Source organism: Amblyomma maculatum, chromosome 3, assembly GCF_055883805.1.
Source record: "Amblyomma maculatum isolate TAMU_Amacu chromosome 3, ASM5588380v1, whole genome shotgun sequence".
NCBI classification, from domain to species: Eukaryota; Metazoa; Arthropoda; class Arachnida; order Ixodida; family Ixodidae; genus Amblyomma; species Amblyomma maculatum.
Genome location: NC_139346.1, coordinates 99557476 through 99573040, shown reverse-complemented (window position 1 = coordinate 99573040; position 15565 = coordinate 99557476). Strand labels below are relative to the sequence as shown.

The following is a 15565-nucleotide window of genomic DNA, read 5'->3' as shown; positions in this document are numbered from 1 at the left end:
CTTCTATTGCGGTAAATCTTCCTGCCTATGCCAAGATAAGTATGTAATGCAGTTTTTGATGGACAAGGTCTGTAATGAAGCGTACATCTATGGTTCTTTTGATTGAGTATAAGCAGACAGCCTACGGTAGGGTTAATATCGTGTTGCTCTCTATTGCGAAACAAAATAGAAATATAGCATATCGTGATAAAAAATAGTTGCCCTCTTCGGCACGTGTAGCTCGAGCCGGATCATATAAATTGTGTAGCATCCAAGCTCCAGCCAGATATCTGAGCAGAGAAAGGTAGAGTTACTTCCTTTGCAACGCAGTCTCATTGTAAAAGGAGCAGGTAATTATTAAAGTGTTATCCAATTTTTGAGCAGATTTCACAGGCGAGAGTGCAAAACTGACATGTTTTTGTTAAGCTCTAATTATTGTTATTTTAGTATTTAAAATTCGCATTTATATTGTAGCTTTTTAAATAAAATCCCATGCTTGAATAGTCCTCACCAACTGCATATATTAGAAAAGAGTCGGAAGGTCTGAACGTGTGATATGAACTTAGCAGCGCTTACTATAAAATACCCGATTAGATACTTGGCCGCTTTATCTAAGCATAAATTAGAACAATCAGACAACTATATCAAGCACCGTTCCTCCATTATTCCTTTTCATTGCACTGACTCAAGTTGGTTACTCGCTGATAGCGGCACCTAAACTTATCACTTACGATACATGCTGGTTTCTTCCGCTTAAACCTGGCGCGTTTGAAGTTACACGTTTGATACACATTTTAAGTTTGGAACGCAAGCGATTAATTTATGTAGAGCCTTAAGTTCTAGGTTTTTATTTCATATAACGAAGCATGGTTTACATGTGCCTGTGTTCTAGGTCGGTATAATAAATGCCACAGGGCATACTGCTTGAACTAAAACATGATGGAGTTTATTAATAATGGGTGCTATGCCTAACCATACCTATGATACCTTACAACGAGCTTGTTATATGTGTGTTGTATCTGTTTGCGCCACGCAGTAGATACAGTACTTCGATTTCTATTCCCACAGACTCTCATGAGCAGCAAAGCGCAAATAATTTAATTTTCTTTACCGCATTGAAATAAACCTTCACAGCTAATACGATGTGTGTTGAAAGGCTCAGGAGCCACTGAGTAGAGTCAAAAAAAGTATTTCTGCACTATTGATCTTTTTATCTCAAGAGCAGTTTATTCTCCTCCTTCTCTTTACAGGTACATTCGCCTGGTGATGTGCACTTCAAAGTTGTTCTTGTCGGTTTGGCCATTTTGGCTTTTTGATTTCAGGTAAGACCAGTCAATAAGCAATTTCTTTTATTCTTTTTTTTTTTTTTGCGAGACACAATGAAAAATTTGTCAATGATTTATCGCCTCCTACTAAATTCATCATTACTGATGTGTGTCTCACTGCCTTTGACTGGTGCATATAAAAAGTCAGCCATTCGAAATCGATCAATGCCCGTTGAATAGCGAAAGTATTCAGCTATAATGGGACGTGCCAGAAGACAGAATACGAACATATAATTAAAAATAAGGATTATCGTTGACTCCTTTGCAAACCTTGAGATAACCGAGCCGTACAGTGCCCGAACATCAGTCAGAACTCGCATTTGTACCCATTAAGAGTTTCACGGCTAAAAATACTCGGTTAAGCAGGAGTTCGAGATCGCTGAGCCAAAATGTTACGGCCGGAAAACCGCCGCGTCTAAACCTTACAGGAGTACAAAAATAGGGCTACTCTGATACAGGAGGAATCTGCCTCGCTTATTATGCCGAAAACTGATGCAAGGTTGCGGCACTAAATACTAAAAGGTCCACGAATTAAGTACATAGCTAAAAAAGGCGAATCTACCCGCTATGCACAAAACCACTCATAGTTCTGCTTCGTTCAGTCTAGCTGATGGAGTACTTGAAAAGGTACAGCATCGATGTTTTCTTTGCCGGCCATCAGCATACAATACAAAATAAAGCATAAAAGTTTTCTTTGTGTTCATCTTTAACAGCTTTATTTGTCCTTGGAATCGTCATGATTTTTGACTCAAGCATCCAGCTACATTTATATCTGGTGCTCAGAAACCCGTCTGTGGGGTGAACCACTTTTCTGAAGTCCGCTTTTTCGCACCATTTTCAGAGGTGGTGCTTAGCACTGCAGAAACGACGTCGGAAGCAAAGCAGGCAGCAGAACCGCACGAACGCGCTGCGTCCGGAGCCCAAGGTGCTGAAGAGCGCATTGGTTCAGCCTGCATTACCACACTCTGTGGCGGTGGCCTGGGCTAGATGCCGAGACTCTGTCATGGAACTGTCCGGAGTGGGAGGAACACCAACTTTTACCACTTTTGCAAAAATATCGAAGGCACCATTATGTAACCAACAATTGTTTGCACAGCTCTCTCACCGTCAGTGGTGCCAGAATCCCTTTTGATAAGATCAATGCAATAAACGTGGATACGAAATGAACACAAGGCCTGCTCACTGGAACGTTTTAAATTGTACGTCTTTATATCCGTAAATAAATAGACGATATAGAAGAGGTCGCGATGAAAATATTAGCATAGTTGGCCTCAATTCTACAGCCTCTTACAACAGATTGTAGATTTGCAAATTGAGAAAGTTAAAAATAAGGATAATTTAAGGTGATTGGGCAAGCAGTGAGCTCTATTTGAGTGGCTGCCTGTCTTTAAAGAGTGTGAAAGAAAATCGTGACTTTAATCTTTCTCTCAAGATCAGCAAACTAGAGTTCAATCGGCTCAGGAATCAGAGCAGCCTACTTGGTTAGCCACTTCTGCTCTTAAGGATTAGCAGCTTGACACAGACAATTTGAACGTTTTGCTAATATTTATATGTGGACATATACTCTGGAACGCGAAGGCCGAAGCATAAGAAACGTTGCTCACCAGTCGAGCACATGCCCATGGAGACATTGCCGTACGTGGTGTACGTAGTTACGAGAAGGAGAGGAATGAGAGGGTAATGAAAGACACATTGTGCAGCTCTGGGATTGGCAAGCGCCTTTTCGTAGCCGTCATCCAGGTGGTTTAGTGACGAAGAAATCCGTATTTGCCTATCCGTAGCGTACAGTGTAGATCCGTTGAGCATAATAAACATGTACCCACACCCCGATGTCGCACAGACGCACGTCCAAAGAGGTCCTTAAGAATGCTCAACCAGTGCCTCTTGCACAGCTCTATAAAAATGTCGTCGCTTGTACATTGCCTGGCCGGCCTATTGCGCGGTGTGCTTGTGCGCCTGTTGATTATGCAACTTTTGCTGTGATGTGAGTGAAGAAAAACTAAGCAAAATATATATATCCACCCTAGAACGGCCCCTGGACCAACAGTATCAATAAATAAATAAGTAAATGAATAAAATAACTAACAGCTGCTTTAAAGTGTCTTTTAAAGTTTCCTTTTCTATTTACAGCTTTAACATCGCCTCCAGGTCGCCGCGCGCGTTCTTTAGATGTCATCGCACTTTCGCAGCGCGACATGTGCACACTGAATTATTCTGTCTTTTCAAAGCATCTAATAAATCGTAAAGTGCTTGTGCGCACTGATAAATAATGACTCTGGGACCAAAATGGGCCATCGTCGGCCACTAAAGATTAAAAAAAAACAATACTAGAAGTAAGGTGCCCATGAAATAGCGATCTAAAACAATCTGGTAGTCTAGAAACCTGACAGTCAGCTGCACTCAAGCTTTCATATACGGAATACTTTCCGCTACCGTCAAATAAGTTTACAGTGAGTAAGAAAATTATTTCAGATAATAAACTATTTTTTTTCTGCAATTCACAAGTCCAAAAGAACTCTGCTGAAACACCACATGGCCTTGTGGGCGTACAGGTGCATGTACATGATGACCAGTTTTTCTAGCACGATATACCCCCGTCCTTCAACAAATCTGTAGTTATCTGATCCTCTCCATCTGAATTCCCCCTTTTCATAGTTTGTAATGCGCTCTTGACATTGTCATTCCTCACTTGCGGAAGGTCTGTTTTTACCCACCGCCAATTTTATTACGGTCCTCACTACTTTTCTACTGTAAAAATCTGCATAGAACTCCTTGGCTACTTTGACTATCTTGTCCGTACTCGTGATGACGTTCCCAGCTTTGTCCCTTATCTTTATACATCTGGTTTTTGCCTATTCCCAATTTCTTCTTTACCGCTTTAAGGCTTTCCCCGTTCTTTACAGCATGATCAATTCTCTCCATGTCATACTTCCTTATATCGGCCAACTTGCAATTACTGATTAGCTTTGATATCTCGGCCATTTCGATCTGGTCTGTTTGATTGGAAGCTTTCATACTCGGGCGTTTCTTAATCAAATTTTCCGTCTCGTTAGACAGCTTACCGGTATCCTCTGTAACTATCCTACTGCCTACTTCTACCGCGCATTCAGTAATGATATCTCTGAAATTATTGTTGATCGCTTATAGGGTAATGTCGCGATCCTAGGTTAGAGCTGAATATCTATTCAGTAGTGAGATCATGAACTCTTCTGCCCTCCCCCTCACCGCTAATTCGTTGATGGATTTTTTTCTTACTTATCTGTTGCGTTCCTTCTTCAGATTTAGGCTAATTCGGGACCTCACCATCCTGTGGTCACTGCATCGCACTTACCTGATTACATCTACATCTTGCATAATGGCGGGGGTTGAACGCATTATGAAGTCAATTTTATTTTATTCTCCCCGTTAGGACTTTTCCATGTCCATTTCCGGTACTTCCGTTTGCTGAAGAAGGTATTCATAATTCTTAAGTTATTGCGCTCTACAAACTCAACTAGTAACTCCCCCCCTGCTATTCCTAAAACCAATGCCATAGTCACCTACTGCTTGGTCTCCCGCCTGCTTTTTCCCTACCTTGGCATTGAAGTCGCCGATTAGTACAGTATACTGCGTCTTTACTTTTTGCATTGCCGATTCTACATCTTCGTAGAAGCTTTCAAATGCCTGGTCATCATAATTACATGTAGGTGCATAGGCCTGTACAACGTTCAGTTTACACCGCTTTTTAGGCCCAATTACGATGCCTGCCACCCTCTCATTAATACTATAAAATTCATCTATATTACCCGCTATATACTTATTGTCAAGGGAAACTACTACTAATTGTCGCCCCTCTGGTAAACCTAGATAACACAGTACATGCCCATCCTTCAGTACAATATATGCCTCATTCGGCCTCCTAACCTCACTAAGCCCTATGACATCCCATTCCATACCCTCTAGTTACTCTAACAGCCCTGCTAAACTAGCTTCACTAGCTAGGGTTCTAACGTTAAAAGTTGCCAGGGTCAGTTTCCAATGGCGGCCTGTCCAGTGGAGCCAGAAATTCTTAGCACCCTCTGCTGCGTCATAGGGCTGACCGCCGCCGTGGTCAGTTGTTCCGCAGCCGCTCGTGCCTGAGGGCCGGGGTTTTATGGAGCTTATCATGAGAGGTGACAGACTGTAAAGAAAATAAAATTATTCAAATTTTTCTCAGATTGAAATGGGGAAATTTTCTTGATTAAATTCATTTTGCAGTATAATTGTCAGATGAGTTTGGCTCAGATTTGAAAAAATTTGTTCTGCGAAAGGTTGAACGTGCCTCAAAAGACAACCTTTGGATCACAAGAGACGTTATCCACGAGCAGCGTCGAGTAAAGCGAATACGCAGAGCGTTCAAGATCAAAGGCGTAAGTGAATTGAAAAGGTTTAATTTAAGAAATGCCGTTGATACGCTCAAGCAAGCTGTGAATCAAGCGTAAGATTACACTTTCAGCGTGACTTTATCAAACTTCTTGAAAATGAATCCTGAACGATTTTCAATCCATTTACGAGACCATGAAAAAGCACCATTCGGGCCTACACCAGAAGATAAAAATTGCACTGCTAATATGTGCAACAATTTTTTTCTTCAAAGATTTCACTTAAGATAACGGAAACTACCCAGGACCTGCACATTATCCATTATCAATATCGAACCTTTCAGAATTACAGATGGTGGCATATTTAACCATTCTCTCATCCTAGATCATAAAAAAATCAAAAGGCCCTGATAATATTCCGAACAATTTTTTTAAGTATGCGGAGTGGTGTAGCAGATACCTATGAGTTATCCTTCGCAAATCTATTTCGTCGTCAGGATTGGCAAAAGAGTGGAAAATGGCTAAATTGTTACCTATCCACAAATCATAGGACACCGCTTCTCCCGCAAACTATACACCAAATTCCGCCAAGTATCATCATCTAAAGTTCTCAAGCATATCATTTCGTAAATTCACTTTTCTTGAGAGCAATAGCATGTTGGCACCTTTTCAGCAAGGATCCCGACGCGGGTTTCGAATCGTTAAAGGGCTGTTAAAGGGCCGGTTTTCTATTGCAGTTCATTGGCCACTGTGTTTGAAACGATTGGTGCGAAAAAAATGAAAATAATACTGGAAACCTGGCACTGACAAAAAATGGCTTTAAGCTCCGGATGTCGCGGTTGCCCTTTTGGTAGAGAAATTCGACGAAGCGTTTTTCACTATGCCCTGAATTGTGACACTCTGCAACTGATGCTTGAGACGTCTCATAAAATATATAATTGTAAATTCAAGAAACAACTGATCAGACAGGTCCCTGCATATGTCCTTCAGTATCGAAAAAATATTTTAATAAAATTATCTTATGACGTTGTTTGGTCTTCACACTTCAAATGGCGTAGCCAGTAGGTGGGGTGTCCCAATTCGTGTACAGGGTGCCTTAATGAAGAAAATATATTGCATGATGCCAGCAAAAGGATATCTGATCCACACTATAGTGAAAGCCTATTGCTTTGTTTCATAATTAAGCAATAACCATACAGTGCACTGCGTAAAAAAGGTGAAAGCAACTGCTCTGAGCAGACACGTGCAATGAGCTGTGGCACTTTTGGAGGCGAATCCAACACTTCGCTGTACATCCCTCCTGACCGCAGTACTGGGAGCCCGGTGTGTTTATATGCTACAGCCAGTGGTGGCCGCCATCATACCTTATAGTGGCAATCGGCAGCGAATGCGGGCTAGCCTTTTTTCTAACATGTTCTTGGTACTAAGTGGTCGGCCAACTGCGGTATTTTGGAGGTGATTAGCTGCACGCTATTAGGCTAGTTGGTAAGTCAGCTTGCAAAACCTTAAGGTCCAATGTACTTTTCTGTGCAAGCTTGTCAGCACTCGTATTCCTCAGAAATTCTAGCGGGTGTTACACATCGCTAAAGATAGCAGGCGGAGAAACTGTCCTAACCGTCCACTGTCTGGTTCTTGACATAAGAAGGTGCAGCGACATAAGTCAAGTTTGTTGATGTCGAATGTGGCTTGTTTTGAAACATTTAAAATAGCCCTTTCATGCGCGAAAAAAATCTTTGCAATACAAAAAACTATCTGAGGGCCATGTATGGTTCTCCACGCTTCAAATGACATGGTCCTGAAGAAAAAAAATATTTATTTTTTGATTGTCGCTTTCAATGGCCCCATTCGAGGACAGGGAACCCCGATACAGAAAAATATCTGGCGCAAAGATGGTCATTGAATTATTGCAAGATTTCCTAAATAAATGGGTAATCTCAGAGTATATATACTGTGGAAAAGGTAAAAGCAATTGTTATGAGCAGAAGTAAAACGTTTTGTTAGGATAGTTGGTCCACAACGATTTGAAAAAACTTCAGTGCAAATAAAAATCCCGAATGCGAAAAGAAGGGACATGAAAGTGCGCTGACTGACAACTAATCTTTATTGAGTAAAAGCGTGCGCAATAAATACTAGAGCGGTGGCAGAACAGTTAGAGGCAGGCAAACGTCACATGGTGTAAAGGGCCTTTAAAGCGATAAAACGCAAAACAGGTGATAATGCTAAAAGATGCTGGAACTCAGATATAATGTTAAGATATTCAGTTGATATGGACGAAGCTATAAACAATATACCAACACAGATAAAAAATGAGGCAGGCATGCGGAATCATTATGAGAAAAAACCAGATGAGTCAACGCGACATATGAAAACGCCATAAGGCTTTTCATTCGCGCTGACGTTTTTTCAACTCGCTATGAGCAGGCATGCACAAAACGATGTAGGACTTTTGGCAGCGAATCCGACACTTCGCTGTGCGTCCTTCACGGCGGCAACGCTGTGACTTCGTTATATTCACATTCTCCGGTCATTGGTTGTAGCTGTCGTACCTAATGGAAGCTGTCAGTAGCAAATACGCTCTAGCCTTCATTCCAGCAGGCTCTGGTTACTCACTACTGGCCGACAGCGCTATTATTGAGGGGTTCTGCTCCACGCGATTAGGCTATTCACATTGTTATTTTAGAATGCCGTCATGGGGGGGGGGGGGTTCTGAATACATTTCTGTGAGTGGAAGCTTCTCAGCTTCTCCCTCGCCAGATGGGGCTCCGTCAAACCCTTTGCTCCATTGATCTTAGCGAAAGTAGCGAAGCTTCCCGTACTTGCTTCATTGCGATCAAGATATTTGTAAAAGCACCTAGATGCCAATATTTCTTAATTTCCTTTTTTTTCTACGACGTTTGACGGGGGTACGTTTTAATCATGTCAGTATGAATTTCTAATGCCAGACGGAATACTGCCGAACTCGGCACTTATTAGGCAGAAGTGAGCCCAAATGTTATATGGATGTTCATCTCCTTTAGGCAACTATGGCTATCATTCTGTAAACGCAAGGTTAAGCATTCTGTTTTGTTAAGGAAGTAACCATTTTGATATAAATAATGCACTTAAGACGCTGGTTTTCTTAATATACAACAACGTGAAAAGCTAAGTACTTCTTCTCCTTATAGCGAAACTGTATAAAATGGTGTCTATTCCCTTAAACTAAATTAATATTTGTTTTCCTTCCTTCTTCCAGTTTTGTACCTGAGAATGATATATTGTTTACTGTGAGCTCTTGAGCGAATGTGTCATATGTTTGTTCTTTTAATTCAATTATTGGAAGGTTGTCCGTAATGTGTTTTACCTTTGTGCATCTACGGTAATAAATTACTTGAATAAAACGTTCCTGATGTGTGCATAATTTTGATTGTTCTAAGATAGCGTTTCTGGAACGCAGTTGTTTACTTCACCTTTCCAAGCATCCTGCAACTTAGTTCTCTTAGCTGCGTGCAAACTTCTAGCAACTCCTTTGTGGCATCTTCACTTCACTTATTTTTCTGCATCTAGTTCGTCCAGCACAAAGTTTGCTCTCTCGCGTTTGCCTTCATCGAAGCGTGATACGCGAAACTCGTTCCCACAAAAAACAAAATAAATGGTCGCGAGGGTTATAGTACTTATTGTTTCAAATTAAACTGTCACGTGGTGGTAACAAGGTCGATGACACAAACGAAGAGTCGGAGATTGCACTGAAGAAACTCTTTATTAGGCTGACTTGCGCCCGCAAAAGAAATAAGCAATTTTGCGGCAGCGATAGCAACAAGCGTGCTCGTCGATGGTCGAATTAAGAATGCCCGTCGTACTCATGAACGCTCAATTTAAAGGCTGCTCAGAAAAATCACGATAACATCGCAAACTGCTACTAGCACAACCTGGAACATTGTAGAAACATACGCTAGTGGTCGCAATCTTCGAGACACATCTCGTCGCATGTTGCGCGAAAACGAAACTGATGAAGGTGCGTCTCGCGACATCGAGCATTAACAAACAAAGAATACAGAACTAATACGTGATCCAGAATCAGTGATAAGGTCATAAGCCGGCGGGTGCCAGAAAACAACAAATACAATTTTGTAGGTTTCGCGGCATTACTCCCACCTTAAAAAAATATCGCCTCAATGTTCCAAAATAAACAAAGCAACTTATATACAAACATTACTCCGTTCAAACATCATGGATTCTTTAACGCACGTAATAAGGCTTCAGATGAACAGCATGTACAATTTCTGGGCGCGCGACACCAATGTGATGCTGTCGTACTGTCGGGAAGGACTTCAAGTTGAGTTGTCCGGCGCGGCGAAGTATTTTGTACGGCTCAAAGTATCGACGCAGCAGCTTTTCACTGAGTACACGGCTGCGAATTGGAGTCCAAACCCACACTTGGTCTCCTGGATTGTACTCTGCGTGGCATAGGCGTAAGTTGTATCGTCGATTGTCGGTGCGCTGTTGGTCTTTAATACGCAGCCGTGTGAGTCGTCGGGCCTTCCTCTGCGAGCTGCAGGTAGATGGGGACGTCAGATTTGTCATCGTTATTTCTGTGCGGCGACATTGCGTCGACCGTCGTCGTGGGCTCCCTGCTGTCCACAAACTGGGAGGGGTCGCTCTGGTCGTCTCCTGTACTGCCGTGTTACACGCGAAGATCACGTGCGGCAAGATGGCGTCGCAGCTCTTGTGTTCAGCGTCGACGTACATGGCTATCATCTCCTCTATCATTTTGTTCAGGTGCTCCGTAAGGCCATTGGTCTGGGGATGGTACGCAGTTGTTCGTCGATGATTGCCAATCATCATTTATTGATGCCTTAAAAATTTATTTTCAAACACAATGACCTGTGCTTGTATTTTCTCATGCTTGTAAACCCACCCCTTATGTAATGCCTCCAAGAGAGGCCTTTAAGGAAATAAAGTGAAGTGAAGTGAAGTGAAGTGAAGTGAAGATTTGTATGACCGTATTCCATGATGGCTTGCGTCGACTCTGCCGTAAACGCTGTTCCCCTGTCTATGATGAGCACTTCTGCGGCGCCGGGTCGCAAAAAAAATTTGTTCAACGAAACATTTGCCGACTTCTGCCGTGGTACCATTGGGTAGTGCTTTTGCTTTGGTGTAACGGGTAAGGTAGTAAGTGTCCACGACGATCCACTATTTACCCATGGACGAAGGTAAAAAGGGATTGAGAATCTGGTTCAGTAGTCCCGCTGGTGTTATCGGCGGCATTTTGCGTTGTTGACAATCACACCTTCTCACGTAGTGGGCAACTTCGGCAGGCAGCCGTGGCCAGTATACTTCTCCTCGATTGGACACAACGTATGCGCAAACCATACATGGCCTGCTGTGGGCTAACTGCGCAACGCCTGCAGAATATCTTCGCGGAGGTTTCTAGGCACAACAAAAAGCTTCGCGGTCCTGTTGGGAGCGACGATCTTCAAGAGGAGGTCATTGCTTATCGCGAACGATGATAAATGTCGCCTGAACACGCCAGGACGTAAAGCGGTTTTTCCATTTAGGCGAGCGGCTGGCGCTTCCAACTCAGGGTGTGATGACCGTTCTGCGAAACTGCTGGCGCTTACTGGTCCCAAAAAGGTGTCTTCGTCGTCTTCCTTCGTCGGCGCATCAACGGGGGCTCGTGACAAGCAGTCTGCATCGGCATGTTTGAGGCGTGACTTCTAGACGACTGTTTTGTTGATTTCGTGAAGACGTAGGCTCCACCGGGCAAAGCGGCTGGAGGGGTGATTCAAATTTGGCAGCCAGCAGAGCGCATAGTGATCGCTTACCACATTGAATGGTCGGCCGTTTAAGTACGGGCGGAACTTTGAAGTGGCCCAGATGATCGCAAAGCACTCGTTCTCGGTGGTCGAGTAATTGGCTTCGGCTTTCGAGAGGCACCTTCCAGCGTAGGTGATTACTTTCTCCCGTCCGGCATTCTTCTGAATGAGAGCGGCGCCTAGGCCTAGATTGCTCGCGTGTATCTTAATCTCGGCGTTCTCATCCAAGTGTCCTAGCACAGGAGGGGACTGTAGACGACACTTAAGTTCCTCGAAGGCTACCGCTTGCGGTGCTTCTCATTGAAATGGCGCGTCTGTGTTTATAAGCTGCGCCAAAGGTTCGGCGAGGCGTGAACAGTTCTTGAAAAATCGTCAAAAATATGCACACAGTCCGAGGAGTCTGCGCACAGCTTTCTTTTCTCCGGGCTGTGGAAACTGTGCGATCGCAGCTTTTTTCTGCGGATAGGGGCGAACTTCCTCCTTGCTTAAGATATGGCCAAGAAACATCTCTTCGTAGGTGAAGTGACACTTCTCTGCTTTTAATAATAATCCTGAACACTTCATTGCGTCAAGTATTGTTCAGAGCCCTCCCAGACGGTCGTCAAAGTTTGACTAGAACACAACGACGTTGTCAAAATAAACTAAACAAATCTGCCGCTTTAAGCCCGCCAGGACAGTGTCTATTACCCGCTGAAACGTGGCTGGTGCGGAGCACGAGCCAAATGGCATTTCCTTGACTTCGAAGAGACCGTACTGTGTCATGAACGCCGTCTTCTCACAGTCTCTTTGGTCGACCTCAATTTACTAGTACCCACTCTTCAGGTCCATTGACGAGAAGTACTTAGCGTTACAGAGCCGGTCCAGTGTGTCGTCGATGCGGGGAAGCGGGTAGACATCCTTCTTAGTTATGCTATTCAAGCGGTGGTAATCAACGCAGAAGAAAAATGTGCTGTCTTTCTTCAGCAAAATGACTAGTGCCGCCCAGGGGCGGTTGGATGGCTTGATCACGTCATCATCATCAGCAGCAGCAGCAGCATCATTATCAGCCTGACTATACCCACTGCAGGGCGAAGACCTCTCCCATATTTCTCCAATAAACCCGCTTCTGTGCTAGCTGCATCCACTTGACCCCTGCGAACTTCTATAGCTCATTCACTCATCGAATTTTCTGCCGCCTCATGGTACACTTTCATTCCTCTGGAATCCAATTTGTTACCCTATGCTACCATCGGTTATCCTCTCTTCACACTACATGTCCTGCCCATGCCCATATCTTCTTGATTTCCACCAGAATGTCAGCAACATGAGTTATTTCTCTGACCCACTCTGCACGCTTCCTGTCTCTTAATGTTACCCCTACCATTTTTCGTTCCATAGCCCTCTTTGTTGTCCTCAACTTAAATAGAACCCTCTTGGTTAGCCTCCACGTTTCAGAACCATAGGTAAGTACCGGTAAGGTGAAACTGGTTTATACCTTCCTCTTGAGCGATACCGGTAATCTACTAGTCCTAATGTGCGAGTGCGTGCCAAATCCGCTCTATCCAAATCTTATTCTTCTTATTTCCTTTTCATGGTCCGGATCTGCGGTCACTACTTGTCCTAGTAGACATATTTGCGTACTACTTCCAGTGCTTCGCTATATAACATAAACTGCTGTTCCTTCCCGAGGCTGTTGAACATTACCTAAGTCTTCTGCATAAGAATTTTCAAGCTATACCTTTTTACTTTTTCTTTCAGATCAGCAATAATGCTTTGCAGCTCATCTCCTAAATTTCTAGGCAATGTCAATGTCATCAGCAAATTGCAGATTACTGAGGAGGTATTCTCCATCTGCCCTTATCCCTAACTGCTGTCCTTCCAAGTTTCTGAATACTTCAGCTAAGCAAGCTGTGAATAGTACGTCATCACGTAGCATTTCCTCAACTTTATCTCGTATGGCCTGGCGTTCTCGTGGCGATACACTGTAGAGGCTTTCGCGTAGCCGTCGAGTGTTTTCGTCCGTGATGATGCGATGCTTTGAAAACAGATTTTGCCGCACTTTCGACGCTGAAGAAAATCACTCGCTGTAGTTTTCAAGAAAAGTGCAAATCCGGCCTTGGTCTGTCTCAGGGAATTGATGGCTAATGTCTAATTTAGGCTGCTTGGTTTGGTTCGGTGCATCGTCTTCAAGCTGACTGGGGAGGACGAAGACCTCAAGGGTGTCCGATAGCTCGTCAAGGACAACGATAGTCATCCCCTTGTTCAGGTGCCGGTATTCGTCGGTGAAGTTTGTGACGAGCACATGAGCTTGTCTATGACGGAAACGGACGATGGCTCTTGCGATGCCAAGTCCGCTATCCATTATCAACTGAGTATTCCCTTAACAACCCTTTCCGTGATTTCAACTTTTTTTGTAACCACAGAGACGATGACGCCTGATCGGGGTGGTACGGTCAGGTATCCGTCGAGGACTCTGACAGCGACGTGATGCGTCAAAGTTCTTGTAGCCGGTATGGCTTTGTTGGTCGAGAGCTTGATGAGTTTGCGTCGAAGGTCGATGATCGCTCGATGTTCATTCAGAGAAATAATGCCCAGAATCACGTCGCGGAAACAGTGCTGTAAGACGACGAAACTGGGGGTAGGTACATCCATTTACCGTAACCATTGTGGTGCATTGCCCTAACGGCGTAATAAGGTGCGGATTAGCGGGCCATTCCAAGTGGTTGTCACCTTCATGAGCTGAGCGGCGAAAGCTCCACTCATGGCAGAGTAGTCTCGCTCGGGTGTCCACTAGGGCGGTAACCGTGTATTCCGTCGACAGCAACCTCAAGGTCGCTTGTTCGCGTCTTAGTATTGCATGTTGTCTTCAATCTTCGATCTCTGCTTCGTCTCGTGCTGAGGTCAACGCCGGGGCACACCGTCGTCACGTCGCTGGGCGGCAATGTCAACTTGAAGTATGGTTGTGATCTCGTCGACGTTGTCTTGTGGATTGGCAATTTAATGGCTCGTCATCATGACTCGTCGTCGGCGCTGGAGGATATTCATGTTTTCGCAGTGAAGCAACCTCACCTCCAAAGGTTGCTCTATTTAGTTTCCCCTGCGCGGTCTAGTGGAACCTGGAGCAAATTCTTTCATAGGTATGGCCTGGCGACCCAAAGCGGGCCCTGTATGGCGAGGGTGAGCGTGACAGATGGATTGGCGACGCGTGCTCTCTCCTGCGAAGCAAGTTGTCGATTTCTTGTGGTCGCTCGCCAGGATGGGGTCGTGGGGCGTCGATGGCGAAGCCGCGCAGGCCGATGCGTCTGTAAGGTTATAGGAGTAGGATGTGGCAGGCTTCACCACAGTGGAAGCATAATAGCCGGTTTTTAGCAGTCCTCGAAGCATCGCACTTTGTGGAGCTTGGGGGTCGTTGGTAGGCTTGACGGGCGGGGTTTAAGAGGCGAATTTCAGGAACAGTAGCGGCGGGGCCTTGGGAAGTCACGTCGGCTCGCAGGGTGACGTAATGCAGCAGAATGGTTCATGGCTGCTGCTTCTTACATTGTAGTAGTTGGAGCCTTCACTTGAACACCGAGTGACTGCTTGACTTATTCACGGACGACATCTTCGAGCGTCGCCAACTGGGGTTGTTGAGATGGCGGCAGCGACCACCGGAGTTCGTCTTGCACGATGTCTCGGATGAGGTTCCGAAGGCTCTCACCGCTCGCAGATGCTCTACTGTAGGGGCTTGCGTAGACCGGCTGGAGTGGTCGTTCGTAGTGGCGCATCCCGGTGTCCATCGTCCTCTCGGTGGTCGATGCTTACTCTCAAATTCCTCCACGGTTTTTGGCGAATTTCTGACCAGCCCTGCAAAAAGAGTCTCTTTAATGCCTCGCATTAAAATTTCACTTTCTCACCTTCGGTCACGTAAGGATCGGCGCGGCGAAAGAGGGGCTTCATTTCCTCAATGTAGACCACGACGGACTCGTTCGGGAGTTGAAGTCGTGATTGGAGGAGAGCCTGAGCACTTTCGTTTTGGACAAAACTTGCAAAGACCATCAAAACCTCTACTTTTAATGCCTCACAATCCTTTAAAAAGTTTCATGTTTTCCAACCAAACTCGGGTATGTCCTTGAAGAGCAAAGTAGACTAGCGTGAGTTTCGCAGCGTCGTT

The 15565-nt window shown here is 44.5% G+C and overlaps 1 long non-coding RNA gene across 1 annotated transcript; it reads left to right on the top strand.

Annotated features, from left to right (window-relative positions):
• The first annotated feature begins 1226 nt into the window (after window positions 1–1226).
• On the top strand, window positions 1227–2476 carry LOC146195413 (uncharacterized). The gene is made up of 2 exons (XR_014705566.1): window positions 1227–1301; window positions 2146–2476. It is a non-coding gene; the product is annotated as an uncharacterized LOC146195413 (long non-coding RNA).
• The last annotated feature ends 13089 nt before the right edge of the window (window positions 2477–15565 follow it).